This window comes from Mesocricetus auratus, unplaced genomic scaffold (assembly GCF_017639785.1).
Source record: "Mesocricetus auratus isolate SY011 unplaced genomic scaffold, BCM_Maur_2.0 Super-Scaffold_100125, whole genome shotgun sequence".
Lineage (NCBI taxonomy): Eukaryota > Metazoa > Chordata > Mammalia > Rodentia > Cricetidae > Mesocricetus > Mesocricetus auratus.
This window is the reverse complement of record NW_024429248.1, coordinates 733,712-751,654: the sequence shown is the minus strand read 5'-3', so window position 1 is coordinate 751,654 and position 17,943 is coordinate 733,712. Positions and strand designations below refer to the sequence as shown.

General features: G+C 44.7%; 1 long non-coding RNA gene and 3 other non-coding genes across 4 annotated transcripts in view; 3 read left to right on the top strand and 1 right to left on the bottom strand.

Moving 5' to 3' along the window:
* LOC110339510 overlaps window positions 1-17,943 on the top strand; it is a 205,045-nt gene that overhangs the window by 27,294 nt on the left and 159,808 nt on the right. The window lies entirely within an intron of this gene.
* On the bottom strand, window positions 9,678-9,749 carry Trnac-gca. Its single transcript has one exon. It is a non-coding gene; the product is annotated as a tRNA-Cys (tRNA).
* Trnac-gca lies at window positions 12,990-13,061 on the top strand. The gene has a single exon. It is a non-coding gene; the product is annotated as a tRNA-Cys (tRNA).
* On the top strand, window positions 15,179-15,250 carry Trnac-gca. The gene has a single exon. It is a non-coding gene; the product is annotated as a tRNA-Cys (tRNA).

Genomic DNA, 17,943 nt, shown 5'->3' with positions numbered 1-17,943 from the left:
CACAACACCAAGAAAAGAAAGTAATGTAGGAAACTGGTCCCAAGCTTGACCATGAGCTTCTTAGTCCATTGGAACTGGTTTGCAGGAGGAATAGAAGAGTTTGGAGATGTGTTCTGGAGAAGCCCTGTGATGCTGTAAGCAAGGGTCAATGGGCCATTTCACTTGGAATTCCCAAGGTCAAAATGCTGAGAATAATGCAAAGAGGGAAGCCCAGCTCACAAGGTTTCATGGGAGAAAACTGGGCTAGTGGCTACTTGTCCAGGCAAATAATATGGTTTTGCTCGGTGTCATTGTGTCCTGAGAACCTGAGTGAGACTGAATTCAAAAGCAATGAACTTTATCTGGCGGAAGAAATTTTAAACTGAATGGGATTCGAGTTGGGTCATTGTTACCGTTCGTTGCTCTTATCCAGGTGAATAGTGTGTGAGAGAGAGAGAGAGAGAGAGAGAGAGAGAGAGAGAGAGAGAGAGAGAGAGAGAGAGAGAGAGAGAGAGAGAGAGAGAGAGAGAGAGAGAGAGAGAGAGAGAGAGAGAGAGAGAGAGAGAGAGAGAGAGAGAGAGAGAGAGAGAGAGAGAGAGAGAGAGAGAGAGAGAGAAGAGAGAGAGAGAGAGAGAGAGAGAGAGAGAGAGAGAGAGAGAGAGAGAGAGAGAGAGAGAGAGAGAGAGAGAGAGAGAGAGAGAGAGAGAGAGAGCAGCCCAGTGGAACAGAAAAATGAAAACATTAAGTTTAAGATTGCAGATGGGCAGAGTGGAAAAGCAGTTGAAACACGTTGACACCACTGAGAAGAGCAGAGCGTTCTGCATTAGGGACAATGGGACAGGTGCTCTGAGTGTCAGACCCCACGGCACAGACTTCAGCTTGGGCAAATACAAACCCATCTCAAAATAAAGAGCCTGAACTGAAAATGCCATCTGTGGTTTCTTGCTTAGAAGCAACTTCTCAGGGAAGTGTTTTGTCACATCCATCCTGGAAGGCACACAGGGGCTGGAGCAACTTGTGGTCTAAGGGAAGCAGACACCTTAGACGGTAGCAGAACTTGGAAGCACAGCTCATGTGGGAGTGGTTTTGCAGGCATGAAGGATGCAAAACTTAGGTGGTCATTTAAGCTGGCACCAAGGTTCCAGAAAGCTGTTGGGACAGTCAGTGTATGGTAGGTTGGATTCTCTGTAAGGAGGCCCTTAGGCAGCATTACATGAAGCTGGAAAGCTGGGGATGGAGATGGCTCAGCAGTTAAAAATACTAGCTGCTCTCGGGGAGGCCCCAGGTTTGATTTATAGCACCCACATGGCAGCTCACAACCATCTGTAACTCTAGTTCTAGGGGATCCAATGTTGTCTTCTGGCTTTTGTGGGCACTGTATTCATATGGTACACAGACATACATAAAGTACATTTAAATTAAACAAATCACAGAATAGTGATTTTATTTAAAGTCACACAGACAGACTAGACGATACAGCCAGAATGGATCCATCTTAGAACCAGGAAGGATATACAAAAAAGATATTTTTCTTGCTAATCTTTAAAAACATTTGACATCTAAATATACTTGTGCAAGTTGCCTTGATAAAAACAAAAATACTGGATACTGTTCTATTGTTATGAGGAGACACACGGCATAGGCAGCATGTAAAAGGGAGGCATTTAATTTGGTGCTAATGTACAGTTTCAGAGGATTAATGAATGACGATCACTGTAGGGAGTGTGGTAGCTGGCTTGAAGGCATGACACTGAGAGCTCACAGGATCCATTAGTTGTAGGCAGTGAGAAAGTGAAACCTCAAAACCAACTCCCAGTAACACACTTCCTCCACAAGAAAACACCCCTAATCCTTCCAGAACAGTTTCAATAACTGAGAACCAAGCATTGAAAGAGTTGGGTCCATGGAGACTGTCTTATAAAATCACCGCACACGTGCCAGATTACGTGGGGATAGATCTGAAAGGCAAGGTGGAGCTCATAGCGTCAGCATTTCCTAGTTCTTTTTTTTTTTTTTTGGTTTTTACGAGACAGGGTTTCTCTGTATTGTTTTGGAGGCTATCGGTCCAGCCCGGCCTCGAACTCACAGAGATCCACCTGCCTCTGCCTACCACATGCTGGGATTAAAGGCGTGTGCCACCACCGCCCGGCTAGCATTTCCTAGTTATAAAGCAGAGGTCTTCTCTATCACCTGCTCTGCTGTCTTCCTCCTACTTCTCAGAGCTCCACAAGGACCCACTCAGACCTGAGGACACACCGTCACAACCAGTCAGCAACCACCCTCGGGGGCTGACACACAGATCGCCTGTGGGCTGGAGAGACGTATTCGCATGCAGGTACCACATACGTCGAAAAACACATTACACAGGGTCTCTTCACACTAAAGGCTTGTAGTATTGCTGAAGAAGTCAGACATCTAACCCTAAAGAACCCTTGTAGGAGCTTATGTTCCCCTGTCTTCCAGCTGTGCTGTGTGTGTGTGTGTGTGTGTGTGTGTGTGTGTGTGTGTGTGTGGTGGGCTTGATATGGCAACAGGGGGTAGAGTCAGAGACACTGGGGACTGGAGAGGGACCCTTCAGGGATGAGTTTATGGAGGCAACAGTGCGGGTCTTTGCACTTTACTTGTGAGACAAGTAAAAACAATAATTTGTAGGAATGTAGAGTGTGAATATGAATAGCTCAGGGGTAGAGGTCCCTGGGTCAAATCCAGGTGCCCCACCCACTATAAGTTTATTTCTTTATGTTTTTACCTAAGGAGTTACCACACACTTAGTACTATTTTTCCTCCACCCATTCCAGTTATGATCCTTAGCAGAGCTGGGAGATACAGGTTAGCCCATCATGTGGATGGATGGCGGCTTCCCATCTCTTCCTACATGCCCAATGTCCCCCCAACACTTGTTAAATACTTCCACTTTTCCTGCACATACCTAGTTTCTATAATTCTGTTCTGTGTTTTTTTTTTTGCGGGGGTTCGAGACAGGGTTTCTCTGTGTATCTTTGGAGCCTTTCCTGGCACTCACTCTGTAGATCAGGCTAACTTCTAACTCACATAGATCCCCCTGCCTCTGCCTACCACGAGCTGGGATTAAAGACATGTGCCACCGCTAGCCAGATATGTTCTGTTCTTACACGGACTGTGGTGCAGATTTCTTCTGGATTTTCCAGGCACATCAACCATACAGACAACCAGTGTTCAGGGATCAGAAAGGCAAGCCAAACCATAAATTATCTCTCTCCATGCTGTCTGTTGAACATGTGGTCAGAACCAAAGAGACAAAGTCCAGAACCAGGCTGTCTGTGGAGGATGGGAGTTTCCCATGTGAGTTCTTTCCCCTCCAGAGCTCACTGCTCAGCTCCCTTGGTTCATCTTCAAAGGCTAAAGCCTGGCTCAGCTGCTGTACCAGGGAGACAGGGATCCTGCAGTGTTGCTAATGCCAGTGCCTGCTAGGGCTGTGAGATCCTTGAGTGGCAGCTCATTCTGTCTTCAGGGAAGGTGGGGAGGGGGGTGTCTGGGGGCCCAGGTGGAAGGTATTTGGATAGGTTAGGAGCTAACCCAACACAGCAGTGTAAAATGGACCCAGGTCTGCAGATTGTTCCTCTCCATTTAATTGGCTGAGGATGCTAATCAAGGATGGGCCTGAAAGCTGCAGAGCTGAGGAAGGCATCTGACCAGTCAGGTCGGCTGCTTCTGTAGTTTCACTTTATAGTCAGAACATATCACCACGCATGAAATTTATTAACTGGGTACTCTGGTACCAATCAGGGTATAGTTTGGGAATAGAATTACACCCAATAGTGTGTCAGTCAGAATTATCCACAGAGCTTGTAGAGACACCTCAGACCCTGGGTCCATCCCAGAGAGGCTGACCAAGGAGTTCTCAGTGGACAGAGAACTTTCCCTTTTGTCCACTCCTGCCTCCCACTCACCCCCAAAGGTCAGCTAAGCAGACAGCGTATTTGTCCATGGCTCCTTTGGTTGGGTTGAAGAAGGCTGTAGCAGCAGCCTCCTGAATATAATGCTCCTGCCTCAGTGAACATCTAAGACAGGAGGATTCTAGTCATTTCTGAGGACATGGCAGTCATGTGCAGGGGCAGCTCAGGGCTGGGCCTCATAGGAGGAAGCATATGATGGCAGAGCACTGGCAAGTGCACCTGTGATGTTAACAGCCAGGGAGTGGCCATGCAGGTTGTGAGTGCCTGTGAGACATTAATAGACAGGTGGGGGTATAGCTCAGGGGTAGGGTTGACTGCAGATCAAGAGGTCCCTGGTTCAAATCCAGGTGCCCCCTTATTTATATTGGATTCTGGTTACTGACTTACCACATTCATCTTAGGGAGGCCACTCATGAAGTTAGAAAGTCTTCATTAGCTGAAGTTTCTAGAACCAGTGCTTCTATTCTATACTCCATTAATTCTATAGGCTACATTCTCAGTGACATTATAGTCACCCCTGGCCCAAAGGCTGGAACCACCAAAGTATAGAAATACAATGTACAGAGCTCTGACTTATCCTGAGACCTCTGTACCTTCTGGTTTTCCCCCATTTGTTTTCCCTCATGCTCACTGGGATAGTTAGTTTTAATCGTCAATTTGTTCCAATGTTGAATAGCCTTGGAAATAAACTCTCAGTGAAGGGTACAGTGTCTTGAAAAGGTTGCCCTGTGTGCTTGTCAGTAGGGGAGTGTCTTGATGATTAAGTCAGTTGATGTATGAAGACACAGCACTATTCCCTAGGCAGGGGCCCTGGATTGTTTGAGTGTAGAGAGTGAGCTTAGCACTAACAAGCATGCATTTATTTTTCTCTGCTGTTAATGGTATATGTGATGTCACTAACCGCGTAAAGTTCCTGCTGCCTTGACTTCCCTGAAATATAGTTGGTTATCCTGAAATTGAGAGCTAATGTAAACCCATTATGCCTTCTCTTGCCCCTCCCCAGGGCATTTTATCATAGCAGCAGAAATGAGGCTAAAACATACCTTCCTCCAGTGTCCTATCTAAATGAGCAAGGGTCTCTGTTGTCCAGAGATGCATTCTGAATTTCAGGCCTCTATTGTAAGGCTGTGATGTTTGGGGATGTCGGGATCTGAGGCTGTGCTTGCATGGAGAAACACTACCTGGAGGCAAGTAGGAGGTACAGGACATCAGCAGAGGCTTGCTGAACTTTCTTAGTCACTAACTCACTAATGTCATGTGTTGAAGAGATGCCAGCAGAGTAAGTGCTTTCTTATTAGGAAGGTGAACTGTTCCTTTTCTAAGGTTGGCAGCATTAGGATGTCGCTGAAACATCCACTAGGTTGTCTTGTTTGATTCCAGAGTACAGGACCTGCAGGGTGCTCACTGCTGGAGAGATAGTGACGGTAAAATGGATGTTGTTATGACCCATAAGGCATAAAAATACATACCTGAATTTACAGAGCTGGAAGGCTATTTCAGAATAAAGTGATGACACTGTGAGCTATCTGTGACAGACTGCTTTGCTATTAATTCTACAAGAAGGGTTGGACTTCCCATGAGAACTGACTGGTTTCAGGAAGAGAATTCAGAGGCAATGGCAGATAGCACTTTGACAGAGAAAAAAGTGAAACTGATTCTTCTCCATGCAGGAGGCCTTGGCTAAATCAGTTCAAGGCAGGAAGAGAACCCAGTGACTCCCAGTTAAAACATCCTAGGCTGTGTGGCTTTGATACCATTGTGATGACTGATTTGATTAAAGTGCTACCTTGTCAGTTCTCTTAGATGGAAGAGCATCCTAAAAAAATGAAGACTGTCCCACAGAAGCCCAGTGTGTCCAAAATGCACCACTGAGCTACATTGTGATCATGGGTCTTGAAAAATGGGATGAAATCACTTGAACCCAACACTGTTCTTGTGGGAGCTCTGTTGACAGGTCAAGACTCACACAATACTCCCCACACCCATCAGGTACTGACCAAGGAGAAGTCTCTGGCTAATTACAGGAGTTCAGACTGTGTTCCACAGTGGAAAAGAGACATCGAGATAAGTGAGGGGCTTCTGACGGTGGAGCAGGAAACTCGTAGTCTGAGTCAGCTGGTGATGGGTCTGCTTTAATAAGATGTACAGTATATTATGGGATGTCCAAGCATGGCAAGGAAAATACCAAGGAAACCTTATGAAGCCCCAAGGGTACAGCCCATAAATGGAAAGCTTGACTGCACACTCAGATTCTGAGTTCCAATACAGGTGATTCCTATTGCTGTTTCCCTTCTTTTGCAAGCCTAAAATTGTCATCTCTCTTTAGTGTTCTGCTTCCTAGTCACCTCCACCTCTGTCCCTCCTAGAACCCTGTCAATGTCTTTGGGGAAAATCAGATATCAATCATAAGTGAGAGACCAATCGATGGTTAATGATCTGTGTCTATTTCAGAAGTTCTTAATGAGTTGCTCCGTAAGCCTTACATTGTGGAGGGAAGTCCTGACTCAGAGGCTGTCCTGTCATCCTGATGCAAAGTCACTGGGTCAGTTTGTCCCACTCTCCACCCTGTGCGGCACCACCAACATGTCCTTCAGTCCTTTATTTCTTTTTAATTTATGTGTGTGGGTGTTTTTCCTACATGTATGTATGAACAACACATGGCTGTCTGGTGCCCAAGGAGCCTGGGAGAGCTGGAGTTAGAAATTATTATGAGCTGCCAAATGGATGCTAGGAATCACATCTGCATCTTCTTCAAAAGCAACATGTGCTCTTAAACATGAGCTGTCACCCCAGCTTCCTGCCCTCCAGTCCCATCTCCCTCTTCTTGGTGGACATTTCTCTTATATTGGTTTCCTTTTCTCTTATTCTGTTCTTCGGCCTATTAATCCTTTGTCCATGGTTTAAATGTGCCCTGTGATATGTGACCAAATGATTCTTATAGACCCAGGAACCAGAACAAAGGCCACCTTCTTCCATGTCCTGGTCGCTGGTGGTATTCCAGGTCCCCGCCCACCCCCCACATTGTCGACATAGTATAATGGGATTCACCATCTGCTTACCAGGATAAGGTTCATCCCAGCTGGCTATGTGTGTTCCTTGGATTCCAGATCTTCGAGGTGACCAAGAATTCATCATATTAGAAGGTAGAGTGGGTTCCCTAATCCTCAGCCATGGAAACTTCAGTAGCATGAACCAGTATCTGCATCTAGAACTGCCTTGGAAGCCAGCACAACCACTGGAGAGGCCAGTCAACAATGACATTAAAGATAGGAGGTAAAGGGCAAAGTGTTTTTCTGCCTAAACTGGAGAAATCCAGTTGATTCTCCAAGAGCTAGGGTTTGGGGACCCCAGGCTATCGGAGTGAAGCACACATCTTCCTGGATTCCAGTCTGACTGTTGGAATGGTGGGCATCCAATGGAGGCTGTTGACTGACACATCTACTAAATGGTCAGGGTCCATGCTCTGGTAGCCATGTTTCAGTATTTTAAGTTCATTGCACTCAAAGTTTTCACAGACAGCATTTGCTGCATAACCATGTGTAGGGCCAAGCAGAGCCCGACATCTCTGCAGCTCCATAGATAACTCCATAGCTTGCAGTCTTTGCTGGAAACACAGAAGGAACATGCAGACCTCCAGTACTGTGCAGAGGCCTCAGGTATTTCTGCAGAGTCATTAAGATGACATGGAAAAAATCAAATTATCATAATGTCATCTAGTGAGAGGCTCAGCATGCATTAACACTTGTTGCACAGACCTGAGAATCTGAGTGAGTGTGTGTGTGTGTGTGTGTGTGTGATATGAAGAAGCCAGATGCAGAGGCACATGTATGCAATATATGCAAAAAAGGGAGTTGGAGACAGGAGATTCTGGAGTCTCATGGCCTGTTAGCTTAGTGTGGTTTCCCAGTTTTAAGCAAGAAGAGGGACTCTAATTCAAATAAAGCAGAATTTGAGGTGTGCCACCTCAGGCTTTCCTCTGACCTTCCCACATGCTCCATGGCATACACCTGCACTCTTATAGAAACACATCATACTGCCTGTGCTTGCGCGCACACACACACACACACACACACACACACACACACACACACACACACACACAGCAGTGTTGGGAGATTACAGTGTTCTTATCTATTCTTAATACTATTATTTATTCATGGTAAGTGTGATTCCCCAGGGAACAGGAGATGAGAGTCACATAGCATATGATGACCTTGGGTGAGGCAGTGCAGGAATGTGGTAATCACGAGAGTCTACTCAGGTACAAGGGCAAAAATCACTGGTAGAGCAATTGGCTACATCAGGTAACCCTTGCCTCAAGACCATATGCTGCTGGCCATGTTATGCTCCTGAGACTATAGAATCTCTCGTTCTCACTCCTCCACAATTCTGAGGACTGATTCAGTTCTTCAGGTTTCTCTTCTGATACACTGCGGGGATCTGAAAATGGAGAATAACAGGGAGGAAGAGGAGAGACAATGGAGGCAACTCCATCCTTGCTAAAGAAGGCAGGTACAATGGGACCTTCATCTAAAATGTGAATTCTACTATGGCATAGTCATTATGAGAGTTATCTTGTTTGGGCCTGATTTATCAAATGTTTTCCACATCTGTAGCATAGAGATGATTATGTAATATTAATAGCTATAAACAACCCATGAGTCTGATACATCCCCACAGTGTCATCGAAACAGTGGTCATGCTCAGGTATGGTTCCCAGAGAATCTGGTTCAAGGGTTCTCAAGTGGGGACCGAGAACATTTGCTTCTGGCCTACGTTACCCCCTACCTGCCATGTGTTCTTAGATTTGCAGTAACACATACCTATTTCCTAGTGTGGAGCAGGCCTCAAATCCAACAAAAGGGGGTGGTTACCCCTGTAACCTGCCATGCAGGTCACTATTTCAGTTCACTGATTCCACAGCTGGGTGAGACTGTTGATGGCCTTGTAAAGCACCTTATAGCTCAGCCAAAGTTAGTCAACAGGGAGGAAGCTTGCTGGTCAATACCAACTTGGTCCCCATGTCCTGAGACTAATATACCACACATAGAGTTTTCTCAGCAAGTTCTGTTGGGAAACTGAGAGCAATGACAGTGGCCTGTGTTGTCCTGGGGGTCTCTGACACACCAGAGTTCAATTGGAATTTCTCTATGCAGGGGATATACTCATATGAGAATTTATGTTTGTCAAAACATCCCAGTTCCCAGGGATGGGACACCTCCTTTTGTGGTATTGGTCAGAGGTGTCCTGGAGCCCCAAACATGTTTCTTATTGGTTTCTAGTGTCAAGAACTTCTGTGGAAAGATTACCTACCCTGATATTATCTTGTACTATATGCATCAGCTCTTGTAGGGTAGGTCTTTAAGATCTTCCCCTTGGTCTTAGATTTCTTTGACATTTGCTACTGAGTTCACATTTCATCCATTGAGCTGTGTACTTGAAAAATCGGAGTGAAGTCAATATCTTCCTTTCTGGGATATTTCTTGTGTTTTTTCCTGCAATCATTTTCAGTTTCTGATCATTGGGCTAATGGGGGAAGAATGTGGAGTCAGAGTCATGAGTGTTAGGACCATTGGGTGAGAGTTTTGTTAAGAGACTGAGTTATCCTCATTTAAGACATCAAATTACTCTGTATCATAGAGCCCAGAGTGGTAGGTTCTGGAGTTTATTTAAGAAACCTCAGCTAATGGAGACCTCCTTGCTTCATTGAGGTCCTTCCCACAGTGAATGTGGTAAGTTCACTACCAAAATCGTATTTAAGCAAGGGGGCACCTGGATTTGAACCAGGGACCTCTTGATCTGCAGTCAAATGCTCTACCCCTGAGCTATGCCCCCATCTGTTACATGTATATGTAATAAATATCTCTGAACATGTATGGCTACTCCCTGAAATGTGTACTTGGTAGTACTCTGCTATCATCTACTTTCTCCTCTGAGGCCCAGCCCTGAGTCAACTGCACACCTGTCTGACTCCTCCTCATGACCAGTGCCCTCCAATCCTAATTCACAGCTGGGACAGAAGGAATGATGCCCAGAAGACTGCATTCAGCTCCTCCTACACATCTACCTGTAAAGTCAAGCTCAAAGGGTTGGATCTTAAGAAATTGATGGCTATGAGGGAAAGACGACAGTTTTCTTTAAGGGTTTGACTCATGGTATGTCAACAATATTCCAGTGGATGGCCACATACCCACAAGCATGTGGTAGCACAAATTGGAGGACACAAACCTGGTGGTAGAGATTTAGGATGGATCTGGGAGTAGCAGTAAAATGAAGGATTTGGGTTGAGGGAGATTATGATCAAAGTATATTGTATGAAATTCTTCAAGAATTACTGAAATAATTTAAAGAAACATATATTGACCCCAGCAATAGAGCCTTAGGTTGAGGAGTACAATCAGTAATAGTCTTAGGATTTGATGGATATGTTTTTGGGTACAGTTTCATGGGATTGGTTGGCTTCCACTTCAACAAGGTATATTCCATTACTGACTCTGGTGGTTTTACTTACTGGCATTTAAATTCCACATAGGTTTATATTTTAGGAAGCTTCTAAAGTAGTTGGTTTCTGTTAAGTTTTTAAAAGACCAGTGTTAGTTGTCCCTCTGTATCTTCCTTTTCTTATCCTTATCTCTCAGCTTCCTTTCTATTTAAATCTTGCTTTTCAAATTTACTCTTTATCTCTCTATACCACTATATTCTATTTTCCCTTCTTTGGAAGATTCTTTCTTCCCCATTAGTGGCTTAATAAGTACCTAAGCTCTGTGGTTAAGAGCTTACATCCACATATAAGAGAATATATAAAATATTTGACTTTTGTTTTATTTGAACTTCATTCAGGATGATTGTTTCTCGCTCCATCAATTTTCCTGAAATTTTCAAAACTACATTTTCTAAAACCTGAATAATATTCGATTTTGTAAATGTACAACATTTTCATTATTCAATATCAGTTGATGGACATCTAGGGTGTTACCTATCTCTGGTTACTATGAATAGAGCAGCAATAAAAATGAATGAGTAACTTTTCAATACGACTGAGAGTTCTTTGGATAAATACTTAAGACTGGGATTATTGCATCTTGAGGAGGACTGATTCTCTGAAGATAGCACTTATGTCAAAAAACAGAGAAGTACGGGGATGCTCTGTGGTTATATATTGTTTATGATCTAATATAGCCACTGAAGATCAGAATGCAAAGCTACACACAGTCATAGAAGCTGGGTTATTGTGGTACACACCTGTGATCCCAGGACTCTGGAGACAGAGGCAGATGGATCTTCGTGAGTTCAAGGTCACCCAGGCTACATGAGAATGAATCAGTCTAAAAGAGCAACAGAGCTCACGCCTTTAATCCCAGCACTAGAGCGGTAATGGTCTCATATGAGATTCATTTCCCAGACACAGGGAAGACAGGATCTCCATTTTAGCCTTGGTAGAGGTAAGAGCTACTGAGTGGCTGCTCTGCTTTTCTGGTCTTCAGATTGAATCGCAATATCTGTCTCTGGGTTTTTTATTATTCATGCTTTAGTGCTCCACAACTTCACACAAACTGGTAAGGCTTCATGATGCTAGTAGTTACTCTGCACGCTACCAGAGGAGAGAAATCAATATCATCCAATACATACCCTGAAGCCTAAAACGCTCACGTGACTAAAAGACATACTGTTTCAATGGTGACACAAATGTTATAGGAGTAACCACAACTTTAAAAAAATTTAAGGCCACTGCGCTTGTTTAACCCACAGAAACAGCTGACCTGAACAAGGGGGAGCTCTTCGACCCTATACTGATGACTGGGAGGCCAGCATGGGACTGATCCACACACCCTGAATGTGGGTGTCAGACAGGAGGCCTAGGCAGTCTATGGGGCCTTGGGTAGTAAAACAGCTTTTATCCCTGGTATACAAATGGACTTTGGGTGCGCATCCCAAAATGAGGGATGCTCTCTCAGCCTGAACTCTTTAGGGAAGGTTCTAGGCCCTGCCCTGAAGGAAATGCCAGACTCTGGATATCCCCCACGGAGGGCCTTATCCCCCCCTTGGGGAACAGAGTGGGAATTGGGTAGGAGAGGAGGGAGAGGGAGCTGGGATTGACATGTGAAGCAACATTGTTTCTAATTTAAATTTTAAAAATCTTTAAAAAGAAAGGAAGAGAGAAAGAAAGAAAGAAAGAGGAATTTAAGGCCTACTACATGAGATAGAACACATAGCTTACACTGTTGCAATGGCTACAAAGAAGAGGATATCTAGGTCATGTACCCTTGGAGAAAACCCACTACTAATTTATTGCTAATGGATATAGCAATAAAATGACTCCTGATCACATTCTGCTATACGCATAGATTAGTGCTTTGCCAGTCCACATCAGAGAAGCTTCTCCTTGCAGTTATATGGAAATTAACCCAGGGAACCACAACTGAACAATGCATAGAGAATGAGAGACTTTGCAGCACTCAGTCCTACATGCGATGCCTTCATCAACCCCTTCCACTCAAGGCTCAGGGTTCTATGTTGAAGAGGAGGCAGAGAGGTTGTAAGAGCCAAAGGTGATGGATGACTCCCAGGAAACTGTCGTCCGTTTTGTATTTGCTTTGCCCCTCTTGCTCCTTTTCTTGCAGATTTGTATAAAAGTGACAAGCCATAACCACATGACACAGTCAACAATAGGCTGTCTTGGAATCTCCTCTGACAATGTTAGTCTAAAACTCTGTACTTAAGTCTCTGGCAGATTTTTAAGACAAGGACAAGCAGCCACATTCTTTGCCAAAGTATCATGATTACTGAGTTTTTTCCTCTCTACAGCGGTTTAAGCGGGACCTCTACAGCCACATTGCTCTGAGCACTATTTCCAAGCTCCTATTAGCATGGTATATTAAGCCCCACTTAACCCATTCATGTCATGTGACATGACAACAGGAGGCAGAGGTGGATATACTGGAGACAGGAGAGAGACCTGTCTGGGCAGAGTTTGTGGAGGCATTGTGCTCGTATTTCCAAGTATAATGTATAAATTTATGAAGGTTGAGCATGAATATGAAGTTGAAAAGGAATATTAAAGATGTCTGGGAGGGAGGGGGTATAGCTCAGGGGTAGAGCATTTGACTGCAGATCAAGAGGTCCCTGGTTCAAATCCAGGTGCCCCCTATCATAAATTTATTTATTTATGGTGTTATCTACAGAACTGTCATACACTCTCAGTCCTGTGTTTCTTCTGTTTATTCCACTCATGGTAGCTACTGGCCAGCTCATCATGTGGATGGATGGCTGCCTCCTGTCACAAGCTCAATGTCCCTCCTCCTCTTACTAAATGTCTCCATTATTCTGCATATATCTAGTTTCTCTGGTTGGGTTGGGTTCTTAACAAGAAGGCAAGGACTATGATGGAGAATTCTTCTGAATTTTCCAGGCATTGCAGCCACACAGACAGCCAGTGTCCAGGGAACAGAAAAGAAACACACATCATAAATGATCTCCATCCATGCTGTCTGCTGAACATGTGGTCAGAACTAAGAAGACAAAGCTCAGAACAGGGCTGTCTGTGGAGGATGGGAGTTTCCCATGTGAGCTCTTTCCCTTCCAGAGCTCCCTGCTCAGCTCACTTGGTTCATCTTCAAAGGTTTCTAAAGCCTGGCTCAGCTGCTGTACCAGGGAGACAGGGATCCTGCAGTGTTTCTGCTGCCAGTGCTGGCTAGGGCCCTGTGAGATCCTTGAGTGGCAGCTCATTCTGTCTTCAGGGAGGGTGGAGGGGGTGTGTGGGGGAGTGTAGGAGCTAGATGGTGGAGCACACTAGGAGAACAGGACCCACAGAATCAACTCATGTGGCTCACAGACTGAAAAGGCAATCATGGAACGTGCAGGGAACTGTGCTAGGTCCAGTGCATTTATGCTAAGGTTGTTTAGCTTTGGGTCTTTGTGGGACTCCTAACAGTGGGAGTACAGATGTCTTTCACTCTTTTCCATGCTCTCAGGACTCTTTTTCCCTATTGGATTACCTCATCCAGCTTTGATATGAGGGTTTTTGTCTAGTCTTATGGCATCTTATTGTGCTGTGTTCATTGGTATCCCTGGGAGGTCTGCTCTTTTCTGAAGGGAAATGGAGAGTAGTGGTTCTGCAGGGGAGGGAAGTGCATGGGAGGTGACTGGCAGCTCTGGAGGGTTGGGAGGCTGAGATTGGGATGCATTGTGTGAGAAAAGAAGTTAAGGGCCTGGAGAGCTGCAGAGCTGAGGAAGGCATCTCACCAGTCAGGTCTGGCTGCTTCTGGGAAGTAGGTCTGAGAGGATCTGTAATTTAAGTTTATAGTCAGAACATATCACCACCCTTGACATTTATTAACTGGATATTCTGGTACCAATGGGGGTATAGCTTGGGAATAGAATTACACCCAATAGTGAGTCAGTCAGAGTTGTCCACAGAGCTTGTAGAGACACATCAGACCCTGAGTCTGTCGCACCTGTTGCACAGCCTGCAGCCGAGAATGTAGCGAGGTGGTCGAGATAGATGACACAGAGACCAGTCGGTTGCTTTAAGAAAACTTTATGCTCCCCAAGTCGGCTTAGGAGAAATCCCAAGAAAAAACGCTTCCCTTTTTAAGGACTTCTGCCATCCATCTACATACAGTTCTCCAACAACTCTCCCAGACTTCTCACCCTCCTGGCTGGTGGTTTAATCTCAAGCCCCAGAATCGGGGAGACACCACAGGGAGCAGGAAGAGGCATCTAGCCATAGGGGGTGTCAAAGTCATGGTGTTTCAGTGAGCAAGCCCTTATCTGAGCCCTATCAAGAGCTTTATAGCACTGAATTGTTTTCAGTAAACATTATCTCACAGCTGCCTGCTCCCAGGCTGAAGGGGAACTGGGTTTCTGTTCAAGGTCTGGTGTCCCCACAGAGTCCTTGCCAGAGAGTCTGACCAGGGAGTTCTCAGTGGACAGAGAACTTTCCCTTTTGTCCACTCCTGCCTCCCACTCACCCCCAAAGGTCAGCTAAGCAGACAGCATATTTGTATATGGCTCCTTTGGTTGGGTTGAAGAAGGCTGGAGCAGCAGACCTCCTGAATATAATGCTCCTGCCTCAGTGAACATCTAAGACAGGAGGATTCTAGTCATTCCTAAGGACAAGGCAGTCATGTGCAGAGGCAACTCAGGGCTGGGCCTCATAGGAGGAAGCAGATGATTGCAGAGCACTGGCAAGTGTACCTGTGATGTTAACAGCCAGGGAGTGGCCATGCAGGTTGTGAGTGCCTGTGAGACATTAATAGACAGGTGGGGGTATAGCTCAGGGGTAGAGCATTTGACTGCAGATCAAGAGGTCCCTGGTTCAAATCCAGGTGCCCCCTTTCCATATGACTTTTTAGAAAGTAACTGACCATATTCAAGTATAGACCTCCTATCTCATATGGCTTTGGATTCATGCAGTTTGGACAGGTCTCTGTCATCATCCATCAGATCCCTCACTAATGTATGTATGTGACAGCTGGTTGTGTATATATGGTCATTAGATCTCAAGTCTTCAAAGTGATCAACTCTTCAGCATTTTTAGAAAACAGAGTGAGTTCTATAAACCTGGAATTACAGAGTTTAATTTTAAAGAACCATCAGTGGTTCTCAGCCAGCGTATGGAAGTCAACACACAGATGCAATGGGCAGCAGGTCAAGGAATCTAAAGAAAATAGAGTGGGGGATACTGGAATGGTGTTGTACCATAGTTCGAGACACCTAATTGGCTTATGAGAGCTGGTGATGTGGGATCCCAGGCTTCCAGAGGTCACGTATCAGAGATGTAGATTATATAGATTCCATAGCTCACAGGGGTCATGCTGAAGATCAGAATGCAAAGCTAGACACAGCCATGGAAGCTGGGTTATTGTGGTACACACCTGTAATCCCATTCTTTGCCAAAGTATCATGATTACTCTCTACAGCCGTTTAAGCTGGACCTCTACAGCCTCATTGCTCTGAGCACCGTTTCCAAGCTCCTATTAGCATGGTATATTAAGCCCCACTTAACCCATTCAAATGCTTTTCTAATACAAAGTCCCTTCTTCCATAATCCGCCAACAAGCAGCATGTTCAAGTCTGCCATAGCAATAACTCAGGCCCTGATACCAATCGCTCACTTAGGATTATGTGTTGTTATAGTGTTACATACGTAGTTGCTATACTGATCTAGTGCCATGATCAAGGCAACTTGTGAAGAAAGCACTTATTGGGACGGGATTTGCTTACAGTTTCTGTGGTTATTCCGTCATCACCATAGCGGGAAGCATGGTACCAGGTACCCAGGCATCACACTGAGGCAGTAACAGACAGTTTACTTCTGATCCACAAGAAGGAAGCAGAGAGTAAGATTGGGCCTGATATGGGATTTTGAAACCACAAAGCCCCCTTCCAGTGACACATCTCCTCCAACAATCCACACCTCCCAATCATTCCTGAACAGTCTACCAAGTACGGACCAAACATGTGAACCTATAGGCACTGTTCTCTTTCTCACAGCCACATTATTTTATGAAATCTTTAAATTTAACGTCCAGATTATCAGCATAATATGTGGGAAGAATTTCAGGTCACATGAGGGGCACAAAAGCTGGAAATTTTACTTCCATTCACCTCTCACAGGAGGGGTTCGTCTCCCAAAAGAAGGAATGTGGCTTTGTTGAGAGACATTCAAGAACTTGGAATCTGGGAAAGAGAGACTTCCACACAGAAGAGATGGTGAGAAAGAGGAATGTCATGGTGCTAGTGAAGGAAGTCACAGGGCCTTGATTATCTAACAGACTTTTGGGGGTCAACCAGAACAAAAGGATCAGGAGCCCTGGTCACTCCTGGTAGACAAAGGAGAAATGCTCATTACTTGAAGATCTATGTATCGAAAATTATTCTGAAAAGTATTTCATAGAGAACTAAAGTGTAGTGATACATTTTCTTTGTCCCACCTAGGGTCCTGCTGCCCTGGAGCCCCAAATAAACACATGAGGCTTATATTAATTATGAAACTGTTGGCTAGTGACTTGCTCTTATTATTGGCTAGCTCTGGCTTAATTATTAACCCATAACTACTAATTTATGTATTTCTACATGGTCTTATTTTACCGGATAATGCCTGACTCAGGTCCTTTCTTCCCGGGCTCACATGTCCACTCCACCTCTGGCTACACTTCCCCAAATTCCCCTCAGCTCCCAGCCCCGCCTATCTTCCTGCCTGGCCAATCAGTGTTTTATTCATTAAACAATAAGAGAAGCATATATACAGAATGGGCATCCCTATCACTTAAGACTTGTGGAAAATGTGGATATCTAAAGGAAATGAGACAGTTTTACCATAAGACTGCCATTAGCTTCAGGAATATCAAAAGTTCTACCAGATGTCTTCTTCCTGTTTAGAATGACACATCCACCGAACACGGTGTTAACAAATCATGATAAAAACACAGAATGTCACCCGACTAGAGGTTGGGACATGAATGCAATGGGAAAGTGAGAATGAAAGAAGATATGAAAATTATATTTTGCATGCATGAGACAGTTAGTTACTGATGTCTAGACCTGATTAAAGAAGGCATACCATGATGTACGTATCTTATGTAAGTACACAGACAGAGAAGAGAAATTAGCTTCCTTTGGGTGACAGGAACAATAATAAAAGAATTTGGGGAGATTTGTGTTTTTTTTCTCAATAATCTTTTACATTAAAATGAGTTTTCCAAATAATTGAATTGTACCATGCATGTTGATTAAAGCATATGGAAATGAGTCTGTGTTGTGATAGACCAGAAGGCCAGGGTGGAGACCACAGCTTCAGCATTCCCTGACCCTCTGGGTCCTCCTGCTCTGCTGTCATAGCTCCTCGATGACCAACTCAGGTGAAGAGACATCTCCATCTACTCAGAAACCACCCTCAGGGGCTAACACACAGATCATTCACAGCCTGGAGAGATGTCATCACATGTGGGTACCACATAGATCTCCAAAGAAGTTAGGCAGGATCTCTTCACACTGAGGGCTTGAATAGAACTGAAGAAGTTGTACA